This window comes from Carlito syrichta, unplaced genomic scaffold, assembly GCF_000164805.1.
Source record: "Carlito syrichta isolate Samal-C Ts95f unplaced genomic scaffold, Tarsius_syrichta-2.0.1 Scaffold147193, whole genome shotgun sequence".
Taxonomy (NCBI): Eukaryota; Metazoa; Chordata; class Mammalia; order Primates; family Tarsiidae; genus Carlito; species Carlito syrichta.
Genome location: NW_007091289.1, coordinates 604369 through 615885, shown reverse-complemented (window position 1 = coordinate 615885; position 11517 = coordinate 604369). Strand labels below are relative to the sequence as shown.

The window sequence follows — 11517 nt, the reverse complement described above, 5'->3', positions numbered from 1 at the left end:
AACCCCTAGACTCAGGCAATCCTCTCACCTTGGCCTCCCAAAGTTCTGAGATTACAGACTTGAGCCACCACGCCCAGAAAAACATTTTTTAAAATATTGCTTGTGTATTAGGAGCTCAGCTTGTATGTAACATTTACATTTTATGAAAAAATATTTATAAAATTTTAGAAGAAGATAGATTGCCTTTGAAAATGTTTAAAATATTATTTTCTAAAGATGAAATGGAACAATATATGTGGAATAATCGTACAACTTGATATCCACAAATATCAGTTTCTGCAAGTCAACCAACAAAAGTGATTAAATATGATTTCTAATCTATACCTTCTTCAGTGCCACTCTTTCTTTTATATACCACCTTAGTCTCGAACAATTCTAGTCTTCTCCTCTTCCACCTACCATCTGAATACCTTTATCCTGATTTTGCATTACAGATCAGAGACTATCTGCAAAGATAAAACTCTCTTAAATGGAAGTAGAAAAATGATAGGATCTGAGATGAGAGAACAGGGAGAACAAACTCATTTTTGGTATTAAATACTATTAATCTCCTATCAAGTGACTTGACAGATGTTTAAACTATTTTACAAAAAGAGTGTCGATATTGGGCATTGATTGGGATAGAGGTTTAGAAGTCTGTAAGTGCAATGCCACTTATAGACTTACTAATTTGCTCTACTATAGCAAATACTTTACATGACAGGATCAAAATCTGAAAGAGATTTCAATTGCCCAAATACAATAATGAAAAGACAAAATACATAACTATAATGTTTTGCATGTCATAACAACAATTGGACCATAACCATTATGATGGGGAAAAGATTTTGGTAGGGTATAACTTAAATAGATAAGAAAGTATTAACTTTTTAAATTGGCCAATGTGAAAATATAATTGGCAGGACATGGTGATAACAAGTGCACAGGAAATGAAGCAGTGATAGCTGCCAGATGTGGTTCTCTATCACGTGCTATTCGGGGATTGTGTGCACTTCTGTGAAAACATGAACAGACTCAATAGAGAGGTACTGAAATGCTGAATCGATGAGAAACCATCTTAAATTAGGTAGCATGTCATTTAAAAAGGGATAATACAAAGTGAAGAGAGATATAATAGCTGTTTTCAAAAACATATCAAAAGTTTTATCAGATGGAACTGACCTTAAATTCATTTTGTATAGTTTTTATGACATGAACTAGAATCAATTAATGAAGCAAGAGAGAGTGTAATTCAGAAAGAGGAGGCATTTTCTGATTATTGGACATCCTAAGAAGCAAAGATGAGCTTTGGAGATTTACTGAGTACCTGAACACTTATAATATTTAGTGAAAATAAAAGAGAACAAGGTTGGAGGAAAAATAATTCTGAAGGACTAAAAAGCTCTACTATCTTTGAAAGTTTTAGATTGAAGAGACTAAGTTGATTTAAATAGAATAGACCTACCTGTTCTAAATAGGATTTATCTTTGAGTTTATGTGTGTTTTCCAAGGACTTTAAGAGTTTTAAAACTTTATCTCTATGAAACAAGCAAATCCATATATATCATGCCATTAGCATCCAAATGCATTATAATGAAATATATAATCATAGCAGCAAAACCATAATAATATAATTTACCATATATTGAGCATTCAATAAATATACAAGTGCTAAACACTTTACACACCAAACAATATTTAGCCCCAACAATCTGTTGATGGGATGGGATTTGTGGATTTGATGGGGCCTTCACCTGGAAAATAGCAGAGCTGAATTTCAATTCAAGTTTCTACAAAGTTAATCACTACACCTAACTGTTATACTACTGGTACGATTGTCATTCCTTGTTCAATAACGTTCCTCTAGATGAAGCATAAATAAGTGGAGCATGGAAGCCAATTTTACACAGAAGAGAACTTGTTAAACTGCTCATATATCCCCAGGTATATACCTGTGATTCACAAATTTTCAAAGAGCACTCTAACTATGTGGAAACCTGTCCTTAAGTAAGCCTCACATATGAACCAAATGGGCAATATCCCAAGATATTACCTTCTAAGTTTAATTCTATCAATGTTCATGTGAAAAATCAGAAATAATTCATTACAATTCCTCAGTAAGGTGAACTATTTCATTATAACTCATAAATATAGAAAGGTTTCTACATCTTCTAGACAAAACTAGTTGTTTCTGAGCATACCTGAGACTGAAGTAGGGCATGCAGTAAAAATGTCCTTTGAAGCGTTGTGAATAAGGGACAAAGTAAGAAAGCAGTATTGCAAATTTTTTTTTTTGAAGAGAATCTTGGTAAAATTTTAATAAGACATAAGGGAGCCATGATTGTGTTAGATTTTTTTTTATCTTTTAAATCAAAACCTAATTGAAAGAGTAAAAATAGAAATGATGATGGCATATAGATCCAGTTTTCCAAAAGCTACTAAGTAGTGCTTCATTTACAGTAATTCTTCATGTGTCTAGGAAATAATTAGTGGTCTCAAGTATCAAGAACATAGTACAAATGTGAAAAATAACAGAAAAAAATCTTAACAGCAAAATATTAGCTCAAAATCTTCATACAAAGGTGAGTTTCTCTACCTAAAGAACACCTACTAGGCCCACTTGTATAGTCTTTAAAGCTTGGGTATTTGATATATTAATTTTTAGAAAGTCAGAAAATGATTGCTATAAGCACTTAACCAATAGTCTAAAACCAAGGAAGATGAAAAAAATGTAATACAATTAGGCATGAAAATTTTATTTTATTTTATTTTATTTTATTGAGTCTGGGTCTCATTCTGTCACCCAGGCTGGAGTGCGGTGGCATGACCACCACAGCTCACTGTAACCTCAAACTCCTGGACTCAGGCAATCCTTCTCCCTTAGCCTTTTGAGTAACTGGGACTACAGATGCATGACACCATGCCCGGTTTATTATTTACTTATTTATTATTTGTTTGTTTGTTTGTTTATTTTTATAGAGATGAGGTCTCACTATGTTGCCTAGGCTGTTTTCAAACTCTTGCTCAAGCAATCTTTCCACCTCAGCCTCTCAAAGAGTTAGGGTTACAGGGATGAGCCACTGGGACTGGTCTTAGCCACAATACTTTGAATGCATTTCCCCTCATAACTAGAATAAAGCAAGTATCCCCACTTTCACAACTCCTATTTAACATAGTTCTGGAAGTCCTAGCCAGAACAATCAGGCAAGAGAAAGAAATAGAGTAACCAAATAGGAAAAGAATAAATCAAATTATCTCTGCATGCTGGATTATGTGATCTTATATCTAGAGAATTCTAAAAACTCCTCCAAAAAAGTCCTGTACTTGATCATGAATTTGGTAAAGATTCACAATACTAAATCAAACACACACAAATCAGTAGCACTGCTGTACACCAGTAACAATCAAGCTAATAATCAAGTCAAGAACGCATTTCCACTTATAATAGCAGCCAAAAAAAGCTAAAATACCTAGGAATATATTTAACTAAGTGAAAAATCACTACAAGGAGAACTATAAAACACTGATGAAATAAATTATAAAGGACACAAACAAATGGAAAAGTATCCCATGTTCAGAGACTGGAAAAATCAACATTGTTACCCCAAGTACTCTATGGTTTTAACACAATCCCTATAAAACTACCAATGCCATCCTTTACAAAATTAGAAAAAAAAAAATTCTAAAATCTACATGGAACTAAAAAAGAGAACCAGAATAGTCAAAGTAATCCTAAACAAGAAGAACAAAGCTAGAGGTAATCACATTGCCTGATTTCAAATTATACAACAGGCTGTAGTGACCAAAACAGCATGATATTGGTACAAAAGCAGACCCATGAACCCTCAAAACAGAATAGAGAATCCAGAAATAATCCCAAATACCTACAACGAACTGACAAAGCAGATAAAAACATACCGGGGAAAGGACATCCTATTCAAAAAATGGTGCTGGGAAAATTAGATAGCTACATGCAGAAAAATTAAACTTGATCCCTATCTTTCCCCATTTACAAAAATTACCTCAGAATGGATTAAAGACTTAAATTTTAGATCTGAAATCATAAACATCCTAGAAGAAATCCTAGGAAAAACTCTTCTGGGCATTGTCCCAGGCAAAGAATTTATGGAAAAAACCCCAAAAGCAAATACAACAAAAACAAAAATAAATGGGACTTACCTAAGCTAAAAAGCTTCTGCACAGTAAAAGAAATAATTAACAGAGCAAACAGGCAACCTAGAGAATGAGAGAATATATTCACAAACTATACATCTGACAAAGGGCTAATGTCTAGAATCTACAAAGAACTCAAATCAAGAAGAAAAAAGCAAATTGTCTCATTAAAAAGTGGGCAAATAGCATGAACAGACAACTCTCAAAAGAAGATAGGCAAATGGCCAATAAATGTATTTCCTAAATGCTCAAAATCACTAGTTATCAGGGAAATGGAAATTAAAATCACATGTGATACCAACCACACACCAATCGGAATGGCCAATTTTACAAAGTCAAAAAAAGAAGCCCTGCTCGGTGGCTCAGCCTGTAATCCCGCTCCTTTGGGAGGCTGAGGTGAGTGGATTGCCTGAGCCCGCGGGTTCGAGACCCGCCTGGGCAACAGGACCTCATCTCTACAATAAATCAAAAAATCAGCTGGGCGTGGTAGCACATGCCTGTAATTCCGGCTACTTGGAAGGCTGAGGCGGAAGAATCGCCGGAGCCCAGCAGGTCGAGGCTGCAGTGGCCAGGAGCATCCACTGCACTCCAGTCTGGGCGACAGAGTGAGACTCCAACTCAAAAAAAAAAAAACAGCAGATGCTGCCATGGATGGGATGAAAAGCTGGGAGTGCAAATTAGTACAGCCTCTATGGAAATCAGTATGGCAATTTCTCAAAGAACTAAAAGTAGATGTACCAATAACAGTAGATCCTGCAATAATCTCACTACTAGGTATTTACTCGGTAATAATAGTAAATCCAGTAATAATATCACTACTAGGTACCTACCCAAAGGAACAAAGACCATTATACAAAAAAAAAAAAAAAAACTCTGGCACTCACATGCTTATCACAGCAAAATACACAATTGCAGAGATGTAGAATCAACCTAGATGCTTTTCAGCAGATCAGTGGATAATGAAAATGCGGTGTATATACATAATACATATGTATGTATGTGTGTGTATATATATGTATAAAGACATTATTTTATTCTTTATAACAACTGAATAGTATTCCATTGTGTGTGTGTGTGTGTGTGTGTGTATGCAGCAACATGGATGGAACTGGAGAACATCATCCTAAGTGAACTAATACAAGGAAAACCAAACACTGCATATTCTCACTTGTAAGTGGGAGCTAAACTAAGGATCTTCAAAGGTATAGAGAATGTTATAGTGGGCACTGGTGATTCAGAAGAAGGAGGGTAGGAAAGAGTAGAGGGACGAAAAACCACCCAATACAGTGAGCATAGGAGGAGGTGGTAGGTACATTTAGAGTCCAGACCTCTTTGCCACTATACAGTGTTTCCATGTAATCAAAGCTATTTGTATCCCCTAAAGCTATTGAAATAAAGACAGAAAAAAAGTTAAGTTCATTTTGAGATAATTGGTGGATGTGAGTTTTCTTGATATCCCTGGTTACTAATACTTGAGGGAGACTCAAAGTAAGGTTTTGAATTGAGCCTGGTCCATCCTGGGGTTGGACAAGAGGTTGTCGATTGTTAACTATGAAATTGTTTCTTGGCACTTGAAAGTAATCTGTATACCTGCCAGGTACACACATAAGCTATTTTGTTTTATTTATTATTATTATGTTTAAGAATGTCCACATCTAAGGAAGCTTCCTCTAGTCAGAGACGGGAAGAAAAATAAATTAGAAAAGAAGAGCAAAAAATAATTCTAATAAACCTTTCAAAAATTTTTTTAAAAACTCATTGTGAATATATATGTAGATAAAACTCTGAAAGAGTGATATTAAAAAGACTAAGTTCAAGTATTAGATCAAGAAGTCACATGGCTTTATTTCCCTATCTGAAAGCAGAGATAATGTTTATTCTGACTACACTGCAAACTTAGTAGTTCTGAGAATAATATAAAACCTTACCTCAAAGTATTTTAGAAATTGCAAACTATTACAAAATATTAGCTTATTATTATTATTAAAATTTGTCACATTGATGGACAGTGATCACCACAGAATAAAACATTTTCTAGAAAGTTGAGTTATGATAGTGGCATAAATGCAAAGTGAAACCAGTGATTTTTTAAAATATTTTTATCAGGTCTCGCAGCAGCAAAGCAAGTGGGAGCACCAGGAACCCGGGCTTGGAGCGGAACCCTTGGATCATTTTAAGAAATGGCAGACAAACCGGACATGGGGGAAATCGCCAGCTTGATAAGGCCAAACTGAAGGAAACGGAGACACGGGAGAAGAACACCCTGCCCACCAAAGAGACCATCGAACAGGAGAAGCGGAGTGAAATTTCCCAAGTCTGGAGGATCTCCCCACCCCCATCATCTTCTAGACCCCAGTCATGATGTGGAGGAAGAGCCACCTGCGAGATGGACACAAGCCTCTGGCTGCACTGTGAACCCAGGCACTCTGCTGATGCTACCGGGCCCGTGGGTCTCTGAGGGAACCCCCTCCCAAATCGGACTGTCAATTCTTCCGTTTGCCCTGGGATATTATAGGAAATAATTTGTATGATTACTGAAAATAAAACAACTCGTAGGATGGCAAAATAACATTTTTATAAAGCAAGCAGAAATAAACTTGAACAATTTTCCTTCTAGATTGGGTAATCTTTATCTAACCAAGATCTGATGTCAAAAAAACCTTATTTTTTAAAATTTAACATAAGAAAATATTATTCCAGTAAATGGAAGAGGAAGATGAGTTTTTCTGAGAAATAAATGTATTGAAAAGTGACATCCTTTTTCTTTCTTTCTTTCTTTCTTTCTTTCTTTCTTTCTTTCTTTTCTTTTTTTTTTTGCTTAAGGTTATACTTCTTGTTTGTGAGAAACCCTGTAGGAAGGAAAAAAATATTTTCAATTTGAACTTTCCTAGATGCAGCTTTGTTTTGAGTCACAACAAACAGAAAAGGTGACCTGATTAATTCCCATTCCTTCTCCTTCAATTGCAATTGATTTTTATTAGTAACCACGAGCATCAGAAAAAGAGTTTCTGTCTCTTTTAATGATCTGAGGTGTGCAGGTCCATATGGATATGTTCATAAAAATCAGGGCTCTAAAGTGCACAAATTCTCCCCAATTTTCTACAGTATTTTCTGTTTCTTATCATTATGACTAAATAACGGTGGCAAAACTAATGATGCCATTACCCTGTAATTGGGAATTGAGGCTGTTTAGCAATGATAAAGCATGCACTGAGCAGAGTTAATGGGCCAACCAGGCAGCCCCACTGGGTAGCTAGTCCACAGAGCAAGAAGACCGAACAGTTGCAAGGTAGAATGTTGTTCATAAAAGGCAGCGAGCATCAGGAAATGGCTTTTACTGATTATTGTCTACTGCTTTGTCAGCCCAGAGAAAGTTAAGAGAGCTCAAAGAAAGATTTGGAGTGATTCTTGATATAAAATGTAAAAAAAGTCATCCTTTATGATTCAATCTTTCAGCAACTGACCTAATTTTTCAAAAGAATCCATTATTTAAATCCTATTCTATTCTGTATATGTTACCTTCTAATTTAAGTGGGAATGACTATGGATTTTAAGACTGTAAGCATATATATGTATTTATAATGAATGTTCCAGTATTCTGCAAAGGTACCTGGAACATAGTAGGAACTCAATTAGCTTTTAACTCAATCCATACACTTGAACCACTTATTAAAAATGTAATGTAATATATTTGCTCAAGAATATACCTAGGTCAATTTAACGAAAGAAAACTGAAATTCTCATAGATTTTTTTTCATGAAGAATATGCTTTCCTCAGACCAGACAGGTAAAAATTAAAGCAGAAAGCTGGTACTTCCAAAAGAATAAAGATTAAAAAAAAAAACAAACCACCAATTCAGAGTGGTTTATCCCTGAAACTGTTCCCAGGACTGAGATGTGGCAACAAGAGGTATTTTCCCAAGGAGACATTTTGTTTTCACAAGTGAACCATGTTCTATGTATTTTTTTTCATTTAGATTAGGTGAGATATGAAATGCCAGTACTGTTCATAAAACAATGCCTCTCATTAATAATAATAATAACAATCATTTATTGATGATTTTCTGCTGAACATTATGCCAAATACTTTCAATAGATTATTTCATTTAATACTTACAATAGTCCTGTGAAGTGAGTTTGACTAGCTTTCCCGTTTTTCAGTTTGGAAATATGAAACTTAGACAGTTAAAGTAGTGTGTCTAGGGTTGTACTCTCAGTAAGTGACAAGATAGGAATTTAAAAGAAGCCTGATTCAATTCCATGGTTTTAGCAATCAGATTATATAGCAGCACATCATACAAAGTGATTTCCATACACTGCTTATGAAAAGCCTCATGAACGTTATTTTAGTTAGTCTGAGCTTGTTCTTGGGGCTCCATTTTACAGGTCAAAGTTTGGAGAAGTAAATAACTTGGCTAGGATTTACACAACAGGTTAATGACAAAGCCGGGTCACTGTCTATTTTGCTCTCTGTAGCCAATATTCCTGGACACAATATAGAGTTCCTAGGCAATCTTTGGCCAAGTCCTCAGGATTAAACGTTAGAGTAAAGCCACTCATTTTTGAAATATCTACCTCTGCTAAGAAAAAATACTCTACTCTCTTTATGATTCTTTCCTTCCAGCAAAAGAAGGGCACTCCTCCTGGACCCAAGGCCACCACCTTCATCTTTTTCATTCTGTTCAGTTAAGTCCTTTGCCCACTTCCTGCCACATGCATCTGAATCTCTACATTCAATTTTCCAGGTCACTTTTATCACAGCTTTTGATTTTACAAAATGCAAAAGGACATTCTGTTCTCAATTATACCCACCACAATGGTTGCTCTTCATAGTATAATCCCTGGGAGGCATCTCTCTGTGATTTGGGATTTTAGATTTTAGCAGAAGCAGCTGTGAGTACAGTAACATTCACCCAGTTGCTACTGTCACTCCAATAACCACAGAAGTGAGTTGCGCCACATGCCACAGGAGTAGATAGTCACAGCACAGATCGTGGAAACCCCTGGGGTACATGCAGAAGCCCAGGGACAATTCTATTAACCTTTTCCAAGTATCTGATTTTTTGTTGTTGGTTGCACTCAGAGTTGCCTGAATTAAAACATTATGTTACATACTCCTCTAGAAATTGTTCTAATTCACCAAATGGTACAGATCAGCAAGACTTCTGGCTAAATATCTCTCTATCCAGAGAGAAAATTCAAATGCATTTCCCCCCCCCCCACTGGATTTTCCCAGGATTTAAAAATATCGTGGTCTCTATTTTAGTAATGTAAAGAAAGAAATAGTGACTGTTTAAGCAAGCTAATAGATGCATATGTTTGTAGCTGAGTATATAGATACACATATGAGAGTTTAATCTATAGTGCTTCTTAATCTATAAAACTTGACAAATGGAAATCTAGTTGAGATGCCAAAGAAGCAGCATAAATTATGCAGTGGCAAAGCACTATCCCAGGTCCATCACACAAAGAAAAGTCAAATTAACAGCAAGTGCAAAACTGAAAAATTATGAGATAGATGCAAGAAACTGCATTTTTTTAAAAAAATTTTTTCTGCTTTCCTTTTTTCTTATTTTTATTTTTATTTTTCTCTCTCTCTCTCTCTTTTGGGGAGTTAATATTGGTTAGGAAATTTCTTCCTCATTTGCTTCCTTTGCTTTGATGAAAAAGTACTATTCTGTAAGCAAGCCTTTACAATAATTTTTTTCTTATAAGTAAATATTTTCTTTTAACTCTCTTTCAATTAACTACATCAGAGAATCTTAATTGTAGGTCCCTATTTAGAGTATGAGATGCATCCATTCATATGTTCAAGTCATTTATTGATTACTCCACCTTGAACATTTGTTAGGGATCAAGCAATGATTTGCCAACAGGCTTTACTGACGATCAATGAGTATCCTCCTGGCAACTTACATATTCATGTTTGTTTTCACTTGTGTGTTCCAGGAGCAATCATTCATTTATTTACATTGCAGAGAGCCCTGACAACATTTTATTACAATATTTCATTCAAAGAGAGGTTAGTTTTGCAATTAATTCTAATGATCTGTTTTTTCATTGAAAGAGTATTTTGAATCTGTCACCTTATTATAAAGTTTTGCTGAAAGAAGAGAGTTTAAGAATTGCTAATTTAAAGAGAACACTGCACTTAGGAAATGATCACTATAGAGCAGAAGTTACTGTCTGTCATATCATGATCTTTATACATTATCTGCATGTATTAAAAGTGGTATGTGACATTAAGGTGAATAATCCTTTTTACATGTAATTTACAATTATAATCTTACTTGTGCATCAAAACAATCTTGTAAATTAGGAAGAAAGTAGTAATGTATTAATCATGTAGTAGTAGAAAATGGAAGCCATTGGAGAAGAACTTGCATGACTTCTCACCATCACATCTACCCTCTTCAGCAGCAAATGTACCTGCTTACTCTGCTTTCACATCTTTTATTATAGGCACACTACCCATATACCTATCCAGACCAATCTTCTACTTGGGTAGAACATACCAATCCTTTTCATCTATGCAGATCTATCACGCCAGCAAATCGCTCCTTTATCTGATTATCGCTATTTTCCCTCTTCTACTCAACCATACTCATTAGTAAATTAATAAATTTTATTCCTGAAACATACTTCTCTTGACTACACTCTCCCTGTTCTAGTCGCTGCCATTGTATTTGCTCCATATACAGTAAAGCTTTTTGAAATGATTTATGATCAATGAGCTGTCCATCCTACCACCCTCTCCCACCTAAAATGGGCTGGTCATAGTAGCTGTGACTTTTATGTTACTGAACTCAAAGCCAACCCTCAGTCCTCTTATTAATCCAGCAGCAGCATTTGCCACAGCACACAACCCTCTTACTGGAAATAATTTATACTCTTTGTGTCCTAGATACCTCTTTCCTACTCCTTCTTGTCCTTCTCCTCCTCTTCTTCCTTCTTTTCCTACCTCATTGGCAGCATTTTCAAAATCTTTTTCTCTTTTTCCTGACCCTTACTGGTGAATTGTTCTAAGAATTACTTCACTTAGACTTCCCATTTTATTACCTTTGTGACCTTCCCCAGTCTAATGGCATTACACACCATCTGCATGTTAACTATTCAGAAATTTATATTTGTAACCTGGATCTCACTGCTGAATTCCAAATTTCTTTGTCCCTCTGCTTACTTGATACCTCTTACTTAGACATTAAATACACATCTCAAGACAAACTAGCCTAAATCTAAGCCTCCAATATTTCTACCAAATCTTCTCTAATTGATTACAGCTATATCAATACTAACCTTGCATGTAACCCCCAAATTTTAGAATAATCCTTGATATGTCTCTTTTTCTCACATCCCACAGCCAAA

General features: G+C 35.3%; 1 pseudogene across 1 annotated transcript; it reads left to right on the top strand.

Moving 5' to 3' along the window:
- The first annotated feature begins 6332 nt into the window (after positions 1-6332).
- LOC110594850 lies at positions 6333-6546 on the top strand (annotated as a pseudogene). Its single transcript, XR_002481490.1, has one exon. The product of XR_002481490.1 is annotated as a thymosin beta-10 pseudogene (transcript).
- The last annotated feature ends 4971 nt before the right edge of the window (positions 6547-11517 follow it).